Below are 20,065 nucleotides of genomic sequence, written 5' to 3' on the forward strand. Positions count from 1 at the left end.
AGTTTAATCAAGTGCTTTTTTATTGATGGAAAGTTTTTAGCAAACTTCCTAACCATAAGAAAAGACAGTTTGCGAATGTAAAGTGGCAGCAACATGTGCAGGACCAACTGACCTGGCGGAACATGGGAGACGCCTTTGTCCTGCAGTGGGCGTTATCAGGCTTATAGTGATCATGATAATCGAATATCAAACTAAACAGATTTTGGGGAACATGGGTATGGTAGAGGCACATGAGTAGTGGGCAACTCTATTGCCTCAGCCGAACACTGACAAAAACATTTAGAATCTTGTTTCTTGTCGTTATTATTCCTGCTTAAATTGGTAGCTTATGACTCACATATCCCTGCTTTAAACTTCGTTTGTGCGAGTGCGCAACTGTGTTTTTTTTTTTTTTTTTTACTGAGAGACTTCTTTAGAGTTCACAGTTGCAGCTTCCAAGAACACCGAGCTGGGCAGGAGCATTTCCGGTAGCAAGGTAAACACAGCTGACCACGTGACCACTGAAAGCAGTGACGTGACGACGCGTGCAAGAGCATGCGCGATTGGGGCGCCACACTAAGTAGCCAGCGCAGCCAGCCCACCCGAAGCCGCAGGCGTAAAGGAAGAAAGCGAACGTAGCGCAAGCGCATATCACATGAACCCAGCCAACTATTTACGTGAGCTTGTTTACTCCATCACTGTGTTGATTTCGGAAACGCGAAGGGCACCAAAACTAGCTCAGTCACGTGGCATTCACTTGAAGATTGGTTTTCAATATGTTCTAGGCCATACTTTCCCTTCATAGTTTGTAGAATTTGTGCATGTCACCAGGTAACGCTATCACAATAACTTTCTTGCCTTAAACTTTTGTGTCCGTGCTCTTTTATAAAGTCGCGAAATTACGTTGCCTCTTAAATTACCATACGTGTCAACAATCGTGTCATGGTTTGCTTAAATTTCAATTATTGCAAACAGCGCATTCGAGACGTTTGATTTGTTATGCTCACACGCGTACGACAGATGTCTTTTTTTACTCAAAGAATACGAAAAACATGGCGTTATTGTTAGAAAAAGACCACAATATCAATGAAAATTATTTTTTTCTATAAAAAGACGTCTCGGAAGGCACATCAAACTCGATATTGAAGTTCTTCGCATGCATAGATCTCTTTTCCGGGCATTTCATTATCTTTTTGACGAAAAAAAAACATGGGTCCTCCAATAGATTTATATACATCAGGTACAGTAAAGAGAATGCAACAAGCTTAACTACATTGTAGCGCGCACTTTCATCATTCTGAATTACGCAGGTCTGCGTTAGTACCGTGCGCTGTTCGGAAATGCCTGGTTTATTGTGAGGCCTACGGGACGGCTTTATGCTCTCCCATAGTAGAGCACCAAGTAGTCAAAATCGTTAACCACTCTTCCAAAACACGTCTGGTTAGCAACTAACTAGCCTCAGGTGCGGCTGCTGTTGCAGCGTATTCTCGACCAGCACTGCACTGTAGCTACAGTAAAGCCACCGACAGAAAGGCTCGTTAACAATGCAGTTTACGCACTGCGACTCGTTCACGGCTCAATTTTTGTCAGCACGACCTCGTGCAGTGCGAATCTCGCGGGACGGCTTTAAGCACTCCCATAGGCGGGTACATCGTATTCTAAGCTAATAACTTTTCTAAACACACAGTGTTGTTGTCGTCTTTCTCTTCACATGTTTTTTAACGCGATAGTGTTAACGAGCTCGTTTCGCAGAAATCCCTGTGTCGGTCTAGGCGTCAGTGTCATTGGCTGCGTGCGAAATTTTATAATCCTATGCGTGACCTAAAGATATAGAACGTACAAATAGAATAAATGGTAAAATAGCCTGGGTCAATGTGGGGATCGAACCTGGGTCCTTCGTGTGGAAAGCGGGCGTTCGGCCACGTCAAAAAAACTCCCTTGCTTGTGAATGCAGTGAAAGTAACTAGCATACATTGCAACCACACGAGTCCGGTATACATGCTTCAACCCACAACTTGTAATATTGTAGTAACAATGCGTGGTACAAGCCTACAATGTGATCGGGCGTCTGAACGTGCGATTATGACGACTTCGTGAGTCAAAGCGGGCCAACTATACAAAATGCACACTTGTTATCTCGCATTTTCCAATAAGTCCACGTAGTGGGTGCATGGCAAGTTCGAAAAGGTTTCACGCGCACGATTTCCTGTGGTTTAAAGCATGCTACCGGCTACACAGAATGCGGCCGTATGCAAAAGCCTAATTGACACGATTCGTATTGAACGCAGTACGCACCAGAGACAGCATATCACTGTCACCTTCAACTCTTACGGAAGCTGAAGCATCCCCCAATTTTGTTCATAGTTTCTGTGTGCAGAAGATACTAGGACCTTGGGCATCTCAGTTGCACAGAAAGCGACTAAAGCACTGCTACTTTACTTAAAGTCAGCAAACCTGAGCGACCGCCTGTAGACTGTGTGTGCTCCCCGAGTGTGCTCGTGATTGTGTGTACCTTCTCATCTCTCTCCAACCTCTTTTCTCCCCTTCATCCCTTCCCCAGTGCAGGGTAGCAAACCGGATGTGCGTCTGGTTAACCTCCCTGCCTTTCCTTGCATCTTTATCTCTCTCTCTCTCTCTCTCTCTCGTAGCATCGCGCAATTCGTTATCGAGGTGCGTGTAAAATTATGTCTGGCGTTTGTATAACTCATACTGACGTGATTGCGAAATCCTTAGTGTAAAAGCGTCTCCAGTGTTTGCGCTTACTGGTTGAATAGACTTTTCTTAGAGTGCTCGAGAAACAGGACGTGCTCTTTTCACTTCACTTGTTGTCCTCGTTCCTGTTTGTCGCTATGGACTTTGCATATTGTGCTACTTTCTTGTGTGGTACGTGCAAATATTTTACGCACGATTCTTGTACTAGTACCGTTCTCATCGTGAACGTTATCGACGCACCCTCACTCAATAAGTGTTTCACACTCATATGATGCACAATGAAGTGAGGAAGAATATTTTTTGTGCTATATATCGTGTTATTTTCATTCGGACACGCAGCGCTGGTAAATTAAGAAATGCAAGAGAGAGCCGAGATAATCAAATCTGTTGCGCTCGTAGCAAACACTCACTGTGTGCCCTTCCACTGCTTTGCGACGCTATTTCGCATCAGTCCCAACAACAAAAAGTTTTAAAAAGCACAAAAAAATAAAAAATAGGGCAGTGGCTTGTTAAAGAAGCGCTATCATATGGCTCGAAAATAATGCTGTTGTCAGCGTCTAGACTGTGAAGAGTTTGTTGCAAGCACTTTTCGTTAAACAATGGCAACAATTGTAGTATTGAAACATTTTTTTTTTATTTACGATGTAGAACATTTCGCAATGTAAACAGCCGTCGCAAAAGGAGTTTTAGGTTAGGCCTAAACTATTGCGAGCTGACAAAGAGACGAAAGTGTGTTGCTGAACAAAGCATGACCGACGCCTCCAGTTACATGGCACGCTCACTCGAGTGTAAAGTTGTAATGAAGACGAAGAATGTGCCACAATAAGGAGTATTTTGGTGAAACGTAGAGGTTTTGTGAGAAACGTGCCGCATATATTCGCCTAAGAAAACGAATGAAAGGAATCCCTTTAAGGGCAACTTTAGTATTCGTTCTCATAACAGTGCATAAGAAATTATTGTGAGAAGTGAAAAATGTACCACCCCTGGCTACGGTGCAGCTTTTATTTAACTTATTGAAAGACGTGCTTTTTACCAGAAATTTTTACAATATCTTATTAATAGCATGCTCTTTCCTACAGATATTGTTGGTGGGAAGAAGGGGAGAAGGCAAGCCTACCGGGTTGGATCAGCAGCTTGAGGGACCTAGGAAAAATTTTAGAACATCTAGCAAGGAAAATAGGAAAAGAACTAAGTAACTACACTGTAAAAAACGTGCACTGAGCCGGTGCCTCCTCAGTGCGGGAAAGTGCGATATTAATTGGCGTGCTCCGCACAGCAGAACACCCAAGAACGAAGCCGTGTCGGTTTGTTAGCCATGCTTCGCGATTTCGCATTTCATTGCGGCATCGTAAACTGTGCTAATAAATATAATAAGTACGAACATGTAACGAAGCTCTCAGTTTTCCGCCGTGATTATAGTTGATAAACCGGCGGGAACAATAGATTTTTTGATGCCGGGGGACGCAAATTATCCCGCGGGCACGTTTACAGAGTACGTGTGATGTAGCTAGTTCACTGTGAATTAACTTTCCTGGCTATTTGAATGATTCTTTACGACAAATTCGTATTCTGATAATTTTTTTCGTAGTTGCGTTAGGTTTATGTCCACATTCTTACGATATGTCTTATGGAAACCCAATTCTGGCTGTTGTGAGCTCATCCTGCGGTCTCTGTTGTGGTTGTCTTCTTTCAGTGTTAAAAAAAAAAGATATCCGTAAGCCCTACTAAAGCGTAGACAGAGATGCACCCCAAAACGCTAAGCACAACAAGCAAGGAATATGCTCATACATGAATCCCTATTTTAAACAACATTGAGGAACAGTCCGTAATCTTAAACCAAAATAAGATACTTAGGAGCGGGAACAGGCAGTCAAGGCGTGCGAGTTCCGCAAGGCAGCAAGACGACGTGGCTGTTATGAGTCGGGCGACTATCGCTTCGAGCAAAAGTGTCTTGCGATAAACCTGAAAGGTGTTGTGAGGCACGGTACGATGGATCATGCTTGGCATTTCGCGCTTGCGCGCTCTTACCTTACCACACTAAGTTATCGATTTGAGCATTCGACTAGCGTAGACACTTGGTGTGATGCAACATAGGTGTAACTGAAGAACTGTACGACATATTGCCAAGGATCCTGTGATTCGCTCATGCTGCATTGAAGATCATTTCCGTAATAGACTACCGGTCATAGTGGACCTATTTTGTGTGGCCATTGAAGAGCAAACTAATTTTTCTAAGCTGCTCTTCCATGCTACTAAAAAAACCACGCCTTTTTTTACAGCGAAGAGACGCTTGGTTAGTGAGGAGACGCGCAAAAAATAATTGTGGGTGGCGATGCAACATTGAAGTTTTCTCGCGATTCGCAATGACGTCACACAGTTCGACAAGAGGCCACGCAGTTTATAATTGGTAAAAATGAAGTAAAGTGTAGTCTGAGGGGGCTGTAGACTTAGCATGCCAAGTGTGAGCGAATTTCGTTCAGCCAATAGCGCCAAATTACGATACAGTTGTAATCCGTGATGCCACGAGTGGACATTTCGGTCTGAATTTCAAATTGAAACATTTAGCTTGATTTGCTCCTCTATTACTAAGCCTTTGATATTAAAATCAATGACATTATCGTTCTCACGCTACACTTTATCAGGCTAAATTAATTCATTATTTCACTTTAGTGACTTTTTAAGAAGGGCATCAAGTTAGGTTAAAATGACTATGTAATTCAATAAACTGCAAGCATTATGGAAAATAACTTGTAGCCGTAAGATATATGGTCTACCTTATTGAGTAAGCATTCCGAGGCCTATACCAGGCCGCTATGGTAGGATCCGGGTCCGGTACTGTCATAAACAAACAGCGTGAAATATATTTCCAAAACTTCTTAAATTTACACAACGAATCATATAACAATATTAAATTGTTTCCAAACTTACACCAAACCATGCCATATCGCGCATTCGTGTCTTTTTCAGGGAGCCTATTTGACAACGATCAGTAGAAGCTTTCGAACTGGAGAAAAACTGTACACATAAGCCAGCAAATGGCGCAGCTAAATCTTTTCACTCGCTAACAGGTACAACCAACGCATCTGCGAAACACGTGCAGAAAAGAAAAAAATAGGCTAAATCCTATTTCTGCCGCTGGCTCCCGACTATATACCTGGACACTTTCTTCATATAAAAAAATATAAGATGGAATAGAAAACGCTACTATGTCAAAAAGCGACCATAGTTCACGCATTTTGGCTGAAGAAATATTACAAAGAGCTGCGAGCCGTAGAACACTGTAGTAACGCAACAGTTTGACTCAACAATAGTGACTTACGACAGATCATCTTTCAGAATTTCGCTCATATTTTGTTCTTTCAAGGTAAAAAAGTGGAAGAGAATTGCAAGAGATTTGCGTGAAAAATATCAATGCTAAGATTACTTTCCTCTCGATAACAGGCGAGCATGCATCTCTGTGCCATTTATAAAAAGGCGTAACACTGTTTGCATTATCTTTAAGTCACTTTGAACGCCTACTCCACCGCTGCTGTGACAACGAAAGCACGCGAAGCTTTTCGTAAATGTCTACCTTTTTTTAAAGAATATAGAACAAGACACTATAACCGAGGGAAATGGCTCCTATAGCGTGGTAAGTAGAGATTACGATGCAGTTCAAACACTAAAGACTGCTTGCCGAGTCAGAAATAAAAGCGTGTTAGATTGACTTCTTTGACAGGACGTGTAGGCTCAACAATGTCGACCGTGCGAACCATCCGTGTAGAGCTACTCTCCAATTGGGCCAGCGACTGGGTGCGTAGAACTTTGGTGTACATGGCTAGATACAATTTGAAGTGGATTGCGTACAAGCTTGTAGTTGTAGAGCTTCGGCGGAAGGGAACAACCTTTGGCATCACTTGCGGGAATTTCATCACGACAGACTCGATCAAAAAGCAGTATGTGCTTTTTCATTGCACTTGCACTTCGTCACAGAGTATCAGTACCAAGTTAATGGTCGTAAAATTCTTGTACGCTGTGGCGGTGGTGGCGCTAGAAATAGTAGCAGCAGTAATAGTGGTCATACTAATAGTAGCGCTCGTACCTTTGCTGTACTTATTTCAATAAAAAGCTTAGACCCAAGAGAAAAAGTAGCCGTGCTAGTTTATGTCATGGTCTGTTCCACAGCTTTCTTTATTTATTCCAAGTTAATAATGAGTCTTTTTTTTTCCTCAATCAATAACAATTTTCTTGTTTCAATCTTCTTAAAAACACAATGAAATGGTATCCAGTACAGGTCCGATACACGAAACATACACCCCCTTATCACCAAGCATGGCTCAGTAAATTAAATTAACATATTAACATGAGCGGATTAACGTCTTAAAACAGTTTTCTAAGGTGTTCTAATCGGCGTACGTGTTTTCAAAGGCAATGTAAAAGTAGACCTGCTGAGGCAAATGCTGAGACAGTTATAATATCAATAGCTTATGGATAATAGTATTTCATGGAAAGCCACTTTGAGCACCATAGCTCTTCATTACCGGTTATTCAGCCACGAGAGCGCCCGTGCGGTGGGCTGTTGCTTCTTGTATCTCGAGACCACTTGCTTACTTGCGGTCGTGTTCGTTTGACGTCAAACCGCAAGTGTTGGTATAGCGTCTACGAGGTTGAGCTGAATGAGGTTTATAGTTGAGACACATCGAGGGTGCATACATGTGGAGGCTCCTACATATGACATGCAATATTCATGTAGAATCGTAAAATCATGTAGATGAACACTTATGGTGGAAGCCAAAGACTTACCGGAAGCATCCATATCATAGCTGCTTGGAAAAACTTAACTTGGGGCCGGTCTCAGTTTCCCGGCCGTATTTCTTTCGGAGAAGTTGATAAAAGTTTAAGCTAACGCTGCTATATTAGCGCGCACTGTATCGTCGTACTGGAAGATGACTGCAAACGTCTTTATGCTGATACACAGACAGCGTCTTGCTTCCCTTTTCTTACGTCTCTGTAGTCATCTTGGCTTTCTTTATCTTACCGCGTCTGGATAACAGTGCCAGTGCAGTGCTTATCGCAGTTTTATCTCACAGGGATAGCAAAGCTGTCCGAGTCCCAATAAGTGAATTTTGCTGGCGCGATTTGGTTAAATTGCTCGCTTTATTACTGTGACGAATACAACACTGAAGCAAAGAAAAGAAAATCTTTTGCAGAGGCGCTATATACGAAAGAGAGTGCGCCCGCATAATTAGCCATCTTTCTTAGAACACGCGGTAGGGCTTGTGTTTTAGCGTTCTTCAGGCGCAAACAGGCATCGACGTTTACTACAAAATAAGGCGCGATCAACGCGGAGGGTTCACGTTGGTTTCTTCAATCGTGCTGGAGGAAGTGCTAGCAACAACCACGATACATGATCACTTAAGAGGGTGAGGCAACCCGAAAACGCACTCTAGAAGACAGACAATGCAGAGACTGTCTGGATCTTTTCTTTTGCGTCTGTTACTATACGCTTCATCTTTAATGATGAATCGCAACAAGTTATCTCAACTTTGGTCCGTTCTGATATCGACTTCAGTTGGCCGCTCACCTTCGTAATCCTAGGTACATAACATCACCCGCGAAAAAAAAAAAACGCAGCATATGAATGATCATGAGTGGGGCGAAATGTCCGTCAATTCGTTCGTGCGTCCGTCCGTGCGTGCGCCCGTTCGTCTGTCTGTCTGTCCATCTGCTTGTCTGTCTGTACGTGCGTCCGTTCATCCAGTGAAGACTTCGAGTACCGTCATTTCGCTTTTCTTTATCACATATTCATCATATACAAGTACCTCCATCCAGTGGACAATCCAAGAACTAAACGAGAGTGCGTACCACATTTCTCCTGTCAACGCTTTTTTAACACCGAGATAGGGATAACGACGCCGTTCTACGTTTTTCGTAACGTGTGGACATGCGGATGTGTGCCCGAGGGCGGGTATGTGCCTCTGGTATGCGGGTATGTGCCTCTGGTATGCGGGTATGTGCCTCTGGTATGCGGGTATGTGCCACAGGTTACGCACTACGACAACGGGGCACGCACAAGCCACGCCATACGGAGCTTCGCACCTAAAACAATGGTCTTTGTGCAAGCTAACTTCATCCAGCAAAAGCAGTTGCGTTATTTTTAAGCGGGCAAACTGAACAGCGTTCGTTTCCCAGCTGAATGTCATAGTTTTTTTTTTTCGGGAGCTACTTCCTACGTTTCACACTCCTTCACGATCTAGTGGTTAGGGTACATGACCGCTGAACCGCAGGTCTCGGGATCCAATGGAAACCATGCCATACGCATTTTTCGTTTCAATCAATCAGTCAATCAGCTTTTATTTCTCCTTGAGATATATGGGGGCAGCGGAAAAAAGCCGCAGTACTGCGGCTTGACTAGTTTCGGCCCCCTACAAAGTCCAGCAGCAAAAAGTGAAGTAGAAAAAAAAACTTTGCAGCAAATATTACATTTAAATTCAGTGCACTAATAAAGGTAGTGGCAACATATAATAAAAACTAGGTTAAACAACAAAGTATTGTATTTTTTAAGAAACATCACACGTAATGAGACACAGTTATAAGATTAAGAAGAATAAAGGGGGTAAAAGAAAAAAAGGCCCAATCGCAAATGCAATTATTGTAATCTATACAATATAAGTTTATAATTTAGGCCAACAGAGTGCTAAGAAGGCAATGAAAGCACAGCAGGAAGAAAATAAAAGGAAAAATAATGAAGCCAAAGAAAACGCCACGTGCCGAACAGATACGCATACACATCTGATTATCACAACGAGATGCTAGTAGAAAAACTAACTTTTATCACCCAATAAAAATGAGCAAAAGGGTGCGTATTGAAGTCGTATCAGCAGATATGCCATATTTACAGTGTATTATAGCAGCTAGTTGGAATGATACCGACTAATTTCCATAGTTAGTTTGACATAATGGCAGGAGACAGAGGTCCTGACTTCTTGTGTCGTATGCATAGTAACGTCTTGTTAGGCGAAACGAAGTGATGAAGTCTATGATGTTAGTCCTTGTGACATGATGATATGCACAGGAAAGACGAAATGCGTAGGTCAATTCAACTTTGAGTATATTGAAGGCTTCAAAATAGGCGCAGTGTAAGTCGCATATGGAACGTCGGCTATAGCACCATGCTCGCTTTTGGCATACCCTGAGTTTTTCCAAGTTGTCGGAGGAGGTGTTACTCCATACAAGGTTCCAATAGTTAAACAAGGATAAAAATAACCCATTGTATAACAAACATTCAGCTTTTATAAGTAGTATTCGACGGTTTTTGTTAATCAAGGCAGTGAAGGAATATAACTTGTTGCAAGCACTCTGTACATGCTTATTCCATGTCAATGTTTCTGTAAAGAAAACCTAAAGATTTCATCTCGTTTGCAGTACTAGTTATGTCATTATCAAGATGTACGTTTTTTTGTATGTTCAATGACTGCGTGTCGATCGCGGAAAAATATGGCTTGTGTCTTCTTTGTGTTAATTCTCAAAGCATTTCTTTTTGACCACGCCAATACTTCAGCAAGTGCATCGTTGGCTAAAAATACCAACCCATCCGGTTGTACTCCTCTGCACGAAAGGGCTCTGTCATCGGTGTAACCTACCCACTTACAATTCGTAGCAGACGAGAAAATGTCGTTAATGTAGACGATGAATAGAAGCGGTCCCAGTATACTCCCTTGAGGGACTTCTGTCTTAAGGTGTTCTGTGTTTGAATTGATCGTTTGAGTTGATCGTAGAAGCTCGTGTATTTATATTTAGTTGGACGTCAAAGAAATCAGGTGGTAGAAATTTCCGGAGCCCTTCATTATGGCGTCACTCCCAATCTTACGGTAGCTTTAGGACTTAAAACATTATTAATAACCATTACTCAATGCGAAGCATTGCTTTGCGAACTGCAAGCACTTTTGGCATCTATCTGACTATCAATATCTATATATATATCTATATTTATCTGTATCTATCTATATCTATCTTTATCTGTATCTATCTATATTTATATCTATCTATATCTATATCTATCTATATCTATATCTATCTATATCTATCTATATCTATCTAGCCGCTTGCGTCTGATTTCTCTCGTAATGTTCCCTGTTATGACAGTCATGATTATTGAAGTTGTTTCAGTGTTTGTGAACTTGACGAAAAATTTCGCAAGAATGTGCCTTCAAGACGGACTAATTCCCTTTCAGCAAAACGTGAACCAGGGGTTCGAGGACTGGGTTGGCGCTAAGAAAACGTACGAGAAAGAAAAGGCCATTGTGAACTCGACTCGACCCGAGGATTTCCAGGGAAATAAGGAGGCAGCTGGGCCACTTTCGAGGTCTCCGTGGATCTGGAGAGACCGAAACCAGCGTGATATTTTCGGTTTGGTCTGAAAGCTAAAACCCAAACTGGTTCTTGCTGCACCTTGCGAGGAGAAGCAAAGCTTGTTCGAGAAGAACCGAAGTCCCGGAAATGAGCCGTAACTTCTAGCAAACGACGAGGGATTGAACGTGTAGTTGAAGGAAAGGAAAAGTCACCATCTTTTGCAGCCCTTGCGGGAGCACACCTCAGCGCCTCGACGACGAGGGATTAGTGGACCACTCCCAATCCCTCCTCTCTCCATTACATTGGCTAAAGGGAGTGGCAGGTTTGACGATAAGCTGCCAGGCCACTACATTATCCTACCGAAACGCAGTCAGGCAAGTTTGGCACGTGTACCGGGAGCCGGTTTTTCGAACCTCACTCCAACTGCCGGAGGAGTTCTTGAAAAGTCAAGCAAAAATATAATCGTAAACTAAAACGCTAAATGTCACAAACACTCCAGCTTGTAACTGAACACGCGGCTGAACTTTCATCGCAGCAATGGAACCAGATATGTAACCGGCTCGACGGCACTCTACATATGAAGAACTCTTGGTCCCTGCTTCGCCATATGTTAGATCCATGCTCCTCGCGATGTGAAAGTAATAAGCGAATTACGAAACTCTTGTTTGAAGTAGAAAAACAAGGGCAAGACGTTGAAACTGCTCTTAAAACTACGTATTTCCCTGGCCCAAGGCGAGAATCGTTACCTATCTACAATGGAGCTCCCAATGCAGACTTGGATGCACCAATTGCTGAGGCGGAAGTTTGGGCTGCCCTAAGCAAACTTCGCACCACATCTGCTCCAGGACTAGATGGAATTACTAACAAAACACTCCGAAATTTAGACTCCAAGTCAGTGGCAGCTCTTACCGATTACATGAATCAACAATGGGAGCAGGGCACGCTGCCCCAGGAATGGAAGTCAGCTAAGGTGACTTTCATATCCAAACATAATAAGCCGTTATACCTTAATAATTTGAGACCGATCTCTCTTACCTCATGTACAGGGAAACTGATGGAGCATGTAATTCTCAATCGTCTTAATCGCTACATGGAACAAGAAAAACTGTTTCCCTCCACCATGTACGGCTTCCGAGCGGGACTCTCCACTCAGGATGTCATGCTGCAGCTTAAGGAGGACGTGCTAAATCCTACTTTTCCACACATCACCAGAGCCATCCTTGCATTGGACCTGACTAAGGCTTTTGATAAAGTTTCTCACTCCTCGATTTTACAATCTCTTAGTGAACTAAACGTAGGCTCTCGCACGCACAGGTATGTCTCTGCCTTTCTCAGCAATAGGTCTGTCTGCCTACAGTTGGGCACTTTCAAAACCGATCCCTTCATGCTAGGTAGCAAGGGAACGCCCCAGGGATATGTTTTGTCCCCGTTCCTTTTTAACGTTACTCTCATACCGCTAACACGGGAACTTGCCAAACTTTCTTCCATCAATCACTCCTTGTACGCGGATGACATCACCATCTGGGTCTATACTGGCAAACATGGCGAAATCGAATCGAAGCTTCAGTTGGCCGCTGACATTGTTGTTGAACACGCCAACAATATTGGGCTCACCTGCTCGGCGGCTAAATCGGAACTCCTAGTAATTGACTTTAAATAGCAAGATACATGTCACATTCAAGTCATGCTTGATGACACCCCTATTCGCAGGGTCAATGAAATCAATATTTTAGGCCTTAATATTTCCGACAATGGTTCGAACGCTGACACGATAAAGCTAATCCGCACCTCATTTCAAAATACAGCTTCCCTCATTAAGCGCATATCCAATCGTCATCGCGGCATGAGGGAAGCAGACACACGCCGCCTCATACAGGCCTTTTGCCTGTGCATAATTACCTATTCTATCCCCTACCTCTATCTCTCACTTACGGAGATCGAGCAACTTAACAGACTCATTCGTAATGCTTATAAACTGCGCTCCATCTCCCTAAATCAACAGCCACGGATAAACTACTTCAACTTGGGGTGCACAACACTCTGGGAGAGCTTGTAGAGGCGCATCTTTTCAGCCAATATCAAAGACTATCACTCACAGAAACAGGACAGGTACTCCTGCGCCGACTTGGAATCAACGTTTCTGGTCACACCACGGCCACGCACGCAGTTTCCATCACTGTTAGCAGCAACCTATTAATCCCGCCACTCCCCAAAAATACTCACCCAGAACATAATCGGGCGCGACGGGAAGCTCGAGCCAAGTCCCTTCAGAAGCGCTTCCCTCCTAATTCTCCCGCAGTCTATGTAGACGTGGCCGAATATGTAGATCATCGAGCTTTCGCGGTATCCGTCGTAGATGGATTTCAAAAACTGGTCGCTAGTGCGTCCCTTCCAAATTCGACAGAATCCCTGGAAGCAGAAGAGGCGGCAATTGCTTTAGCCATTGTTCACTCCTCCGCCGAGTATATTTTTTTCCGATTCAAAAGCTGCAATTCGTAATTTCGCCACTTTCTGAATTCATTCTCCTGCTGCTAAAATTCTTGAATCATCTCTTCCGCCTGCTCGCCTCATCACCCTCCTCTGGGTCCCTGCGCACTGTGGACACCCAGGCAACACGGCCGCTCACACCCAAGCCCGAGCACTCACCCACCGGGCTCACAGCGACTTGCCTTCGCTTCGAAGTGCCAGGGATCGACTCCTCAGCTATCACGATATCACGCTATTTTACCGAAATTCCCGCCTAACGTATCTCCCGCCACATAAATCTCTCTACAGAAGTGACCAGGCTTTGTCGCGCAGACTTCAAACGGCCACAGTAACGACTCCTTTTCTTCTCTCCTTTTTTACACATGGCGAAACCTCGCCTCATTGCAACTTATGTCCTAGCACCAGAGCCGACTTCCAGCACATATTTCTTAATTGTCCAAACAAACCCAAGCCCCCGTGGCAAGGGTCAGAACACCAGGAGCGATGGGAGGCTGCTCTGCGCAGCTCGCAACCGGGTTTACAGCTCCGGACAGTGAGCTGGGCCAGAAGGGTCGCCGAAGCACAGCAGTGTCCGGCCACCTAGAGTGGCCCGAGGGCTCTTCGTCATTCTGATTCCACTTCCCCAACCACACCCCCCTCCTAAAATGATTCCTTCGTGAATCAATAAAGTTGATTACCTACCTACCTGGAAGCCAAAATCATCTAGGATCATCAGACGTGCGCAAAATCTTGAACACGTGTGCAAAACGTTGGTGCAGTGCATTTGTCACTATATTTGGGCATCGTGTAGACTGTGCCTTCTCTATGTGCATTGTGTGGTGTCTTTCCCCGCACTGACGGATGGAAGCACGGAACGGCATTCGCCCCACTCATCATTAAGTCCGTGGATATGGTGTGACAGCATTTTTATTGACATGCAATGCAATGCAACTGGTTAATACGACGACACCGGACAGAGGACTTACGGCGTAAGGAGCTTCGCCTCTAAAAATTACGACATTCATCACTTTCTCTCCGCATGCTTCGCATAACGTTGATTCCCAAGGTACATGGTATCTTCGAAATTATATTATTATTATTATTAGTAGTAGTAGTAGTAGTAGTATCAGTAGTAGTATTTCCCACATGACATCCGAATGTTGTCATTGCTGAACTTCTTCCTTGGTAGTGACTTATCGGATAGTTCCGAGCACCGTTTTCCTTGTTCGTTTTCGTGCGCCGTTTTTTATCACAGCTCTTGTTCTTTTTCTCGCCCTTTCTATTTTTCCTATTGTAAAGTAGCATATCTGACGCACTTCTGGTTGACTTCCATTCGTTTCTTCCTTTTTACGCTTCCCTCTATTCTAACTCTCAATGAAGCGACATCAGATTTGTTCCTGCTGTTTCGATAAACATACGCAGCTAAGTGGTGACCACAGAAGAGCATACGAGAGAACCAGGGAACGAATACGAAATGTGCTTACGAGACGAGACGTTCTCGGAAGCTTCCACCGTTACTATGGGGGCGAAAGGCCGTACTGACACGAAAAAGTATATCGAATGCAAGCTAGACGAGGACCTGCGCTGGAGGCGAGGCAAATCAGATTCAAAGCCTGTGTGTTTAGAAAAAGTGGGTAACAATATAACTCTACTATGGGAGAGCTGTAAGCCACCCCGTGAGCCTCACTCGCACTCGATGAGGCTGCATCGACTTCTCTCAGTCTTGCCCTAGCAGGTTAGAGAGTACCCCAAGGCTAGTCTGCGAAACATGGAAATTAAAACAATTATTCGCCGGCAATTTCATGGCAGGAATGCCGAATGAAATGAAGGTTGAATGAAACAATCCACGTGAAGCATTCTATATGGCAAACAAGCCTTTCAAACAAGCCCGAGCCTTTCACTATATCATTGCACATAATCAGATCGTGGGTTTTGCCAAATGAAACGTTAGATATTGTTATGTGCATAGGAGGAATGGCAGTGTTGCGCCACACCTTTCTTGAAAGAAGACGCTGCAGGATAACTTTGTCATCTCTGCAATGTTTTTTTTTTATTTTTGGAATCTTACGTACCGAAACAAGAATATCATTATAATGTACGCCACTGTGAAGCGTTCCGTAAATTTCCATTTGCTCTGAATATTTAATGTCTAAATGAATTCATGCAGTAGTCTCTTGCATTTCCACGTGTACAGAGAATGCGTCCGAAAATTTGTATGCATAGACAGGATTCTTTGCAAGCTCCTCAAACTTCAGTAAGAAAACAAAATCTCAGTTTGTTGTGACAGAAGTGTGTAAGAAAATTGCGCTGTCGTGTGGTCTTTTATGATGCAGTTACAATTTTCACCCTACCGGTACAAATAGAGACAAAATTATAAGCGAGAGAACATATTCACCTCCCCGATCTGCAATCACAGAGAGTGGAACATCTCCAAAGAATTTTTTTTCTCGTTTTACTATTAACACACAGAAAAATCTTCGTGCACCATCTATAGAGCATACTAGGACGTGGCGTTCCCGACGTGCATTTTTGAAAATTATACTGAAATGGATCGTGTCGAGCGTTGTAGGAAGTTACCGTAAAGAAAATATTCCAGTCTTTCAATCACGAGGTTTTATGCACGCGTTCGGGTGTTTGAAGGTCACGGCAGTCGATAGCAGGCATTAGGATCAAAGCGAATCCGTGGCAATATTGCGGGACCGAGAAAATGACTTTCGACGTGCGCTTCAATATTCGTTTCGCAGAGTAAATTAGAAAGTAGGAAGAGAAGGGCGAACTGACGGTAACATATCCGTGATGCGAATGTCATTTCCGATCAGAGTAGCGGCTAATACACGCGAGCGAAAACACAAAAGTGTGCGCTACAATAAAATGAACTTCGATCTTTTTGAAAACCACCATAAATGGATAAGGCTTGCTCCCCTTTGATCCTGCGTTGACTCACGTTAACCAGTACTGACTCACAATGAATTGCAATATATGCTCGTTAGGTTTACCTGCGCTGATTTGGAAATTGTGATAATTCTGCCTGTTTTGTGGCCCTGGCCAGCACATGTATTGTTCAATGGCACCAAACTATGGTTATTTTGTTCCTACTTGGCTGCAACCTTGCCAACTCGGACGACCCCCAGAGCACGCCAAGTCCGGAGCGCCAGAAATGCGCCAGCATGCATGGCGTAAGAATATACGTAGACAGTGCTGACACTTTCTCTTCAACGCATTGAAAAGCGCCATCCAAGAGCGTTAGATAATCTTCGGGCCGTTATCGGTTATCTCGCAGCTTCGTGGGTGCCTTCTTAGATGACCGTCTCGCTGAAAACGTGCATGCTGCTGATTCTGGTACTTTTTTATGTTGCTGATTTGCGTTTAGCGAGTCAGTCACACCTATTGGAACACATACATTTAGAGGGGCTGAGGAATTGCAATGCGCTAGCTCCACTTCGCTGGGTATACGTTGGCCGTGGCACCACGTGACGGCAAACACATGGCCAGAAATTTTTTTGGAGTGGGGGGGGGGGGGGGGGAGCATGTGCCTGGTGTGCTACCCCCTGGCTACGCCTCTGTCTGACGGCTCACAGCAGAGTTCGCCCGCGAGACCTAACATTATCTGGCTGCTCAGGCGAGCTCAGTGTCAAAACCCGAATACTCTTTCATCATATGTACGACACAAGGAATGCAAAAGTGAACAACCGAAATGACACAGTGACTTCAGGAAGGCGCGGCCACCATCGCGAATCTCTCCACTATAACGCCGGTTGCGGTCAAGGCCTCCGAGGCTGTGAAAGATTTGTTTCATTTTTTGTGTAACTCGGCACGAACTAGCTCAGTGGGTTCTATGGTTATATCAATAGCGAACAGGATAAAAGCCACGATAAGCAGTACTTTTTTTTTTATAACGACGCACCTTCTAACTGCGTAATCGGCGTCCATGGTTGCACCTTATCGAGCCAGGTTCATTCGGCAGCAGATACGGCACTCGGAAGATTCGTTTCACCACTGAACGGAGGCAACGCGCGCGCCTTCGAAATTGCGTGGATGCTTCATGCGTTTAGAGACCATGGTTTTGTCCTCAGTGGATGCGGCCCTAAGCAACTTCGTTTTGACTTCGGGCAATGAGTGCGCAAAGTCCTGCGAAACATGAACCGAGCTTTTACTCTAGAAACTGCATGTGACAACCACCTATTAAAAAAACACCTTTTAGTTATTTTTGCCGGCTCGTCCTTTATTTTCCCTTTACTGGCCGTAAGCCCCCAATGGTCTAAAAATCAACCACAGCCGTAGCAAAGTGCGTCTACCTATTAGTACTTGGGTCACTACATATTGTCTCGCAAACTTCCATTCACAATTCCAACAACAGTGAGATACGTTAAAATTCATTGCAGTTCCTTCTACTGTATGGATACCATGTGCATTCAGGTAGCGGCTCTTGCACCAAACCGTACTGCCACGCTATGCGGAACTGTTCAATGTATCGGTTCAGTACAACGTTATATAGGTACTATACCGCTTTTCGGCAACGCATTCGTCCGAGGCGTATCGACGATTGTGTGAGAGAACTTGTGCATAATCGTTTTCAGAGTGTTGTGCAGGCACGCCTTACTCGTCAAACACTCCATCACTAGTTGGAAATCACTAAATTTGCTGTAAATTCAATTCATAACCTCGGCTAAGACACTGCAGCCAATCTCTTATGGCAGCCAATAGTGGACGTTTTCATTTATGAACGTTAATGGTGCATTTCCGCAGGCAAGAGAACGGAAGCAACGTAGGTGGACGAAATATGCAAGTTCTACATCATAGCGTCCTTTGCCCTACAATACATTGAATGGAGCCTTATCTCAAGCATTGAATCTTCGCAGCTGCGCTATCACGTCTATTACCGTGAAAAAATTGACGAATGTTTCACATTCAAGTTTTCCAGAAACATAAGAGCAGTAGCAGCTATGAGCTTACAGCACATGGCTTCGCAGCTTTGTCAGTCATTCTAAACACGCATTTTACTTTCTATAGCCCCGATCACATAAAATATGGCACTTTTTTACGGGTCAAGAAGTACAAATTAACAGTGCTTTCTTACCTTTACCTCGTAACCGATCTTCGGCCTCCCCAGTTGGTTCCGCTCCAGTCGTTGTCCATACCTCGAAACGTGCTGAACACTGGCACCCATCTGTCTTTCGTGCAACAATTTTCCTGTTTATCGGCAAAGTCCACACATGTGCACGTTGGCTGTTGCTGAGAAACTACTGCAGCCGACACATGTCGCAACCGTATTGCTCCTTCCTGGCAGCTTGTTTTGGTACAAGCTATCCGCTACAATCTTTCGTCTTCGCCGCTTGTCGTCTCAGCCTACCACTGCACACTGCTGACCAGATGAATCTGCCACCACAGCGGAAGTAATTATTGCTGCTAACAAGTGCGCACAAAAAAAAAGAGCAAGCCCATGGAACGGAGCTCGTAGCGCGGTCAACAGTCATGTCTGGAACGAAGGAGCATCGCCGTGCCGAGCAACATCTGCGGTTTGAAACAGATCACATGGGAGCAAGCGCCGTGCCTATGATGTGCCTGACTTGCAGCTCCTTTCTTTGTTCATCGTCGTGGCCATGATAAGTGCTTTGGCCGGCATAAGCACTGTCAACTGCACAGCGCTTAAAATAAAAAGAGTGCGATTGCCCGGATCGGCACCTGTTATAAACTGAGAACATATTCTCAGTGGTGTCCTGTCATGTCAAGGAAAGTGCTTAAGGGCTTTTTGTTAGTTTTTCTGTTTTTTTTTTAACATAAGTGTTTTATACCAAGGGGCACCATGGCTTTTCTGGTGCATTTTCGTCATGAATATGAAGTTCCAAAATATCTACTATGAGATGGCAAAAAAAGAAAAGAAGAAGGAAAAGTTTCACTGTGGGGCGTCGAACCAGTGAACTCGAGCTCTTCAGCACACCACGCTAATTATACGCCACAAACAAACCTCCGCAACCTCATAGCGGCGAGCCATTTATATACACCATGTGCGACTGGCAGTCCTCGGAGCTCAGCAACTCCAGCGCGTTTTCGTGATCACTCTCGAGATGGCGCGCATTGGGCGCACGCTCTCGTGCCGCGCCACTACGCCACCCCGCGCGTCGCTATGCGTGCGCGCCTCCACGTGGCGTGGTGCGATGTTCTCTAGGGTGGTGGCTTACACGCGTGCGCGGTTATCTCAAAAGTCCGCCGCTTTGTACCTCTTATTCTTCCACCGCAAGTTTCCTTTGAATACACAGTAGTGAAAGAGCGCACGAGCGTCCCTTCGCCCTCTCCAGAGGTCGTGTTCTCGAAAGGAGCTCGCTGCTCACACACAAACAAGAATTTGCACTCGTCCTGCGTATACCTGGCGTTCATTTCGTGCGTCTTTCTGTTTGAGTAGCGTCCTTTGGGTGTCAATCTGTGAAAGTAGTTTGTCCGCGCTCGTTTTTGGTATGCCCATTTAGTGCGGGCTTTCTGCTTGAGGTGTTCGCTGCAAGTTTCCAGCAGCTTGCAGTTCTTCGCGTGACACTGCAATTTGTTTCTGTAGCATTAATTCGTTCGCCCCTTTTGGTGAAAC

The 20,065-nt window shown here is 44.4% G+C and overlaps 1 protein-coding gene across 2 annotated transcripts in view; it reads right to left on the reverse strand.

The window, feature by feature from the left end:
* LOC119165635 (glycine receptor subunit alpha-2-like) overlaps nt 1–19,001 on the reverse strand; it is a 367,416-nt gene extending 348,415 nt beyond the window's left edge. Inside the window, exon 1 of one of the 2 annotated variants that reach the window (XM_075873508.1) lies at nt 18,566–19,001. The gene's annotated coding sequence lies outside the window, so the exon portion shown is untranslated. The remainder of the gene's footprint in view (nt 1–18,565) is intronic. The other variant, XM_075873509.1, reaches the window with a different exon arrangement.
* Between the last annotated feature and the right edge of the window lie 1,064 nt (nt 19,002–20,065).

Source organism: Rhipicephalus microplus, chromosome 9 (assembly GCF_043290135.1).
Source record: "Rhipicephalus microplus isolate Deutch F79 chromosome 9, USDA_Rmic, whole genome shotgun sequence".
Taxonomy (NCBI): Eukaryota; Metazoa; Arthropoda; class Arachnida; order Ixodida; family Ixodidae; genus Rhipicephalus; species Rhipicephalus microplus.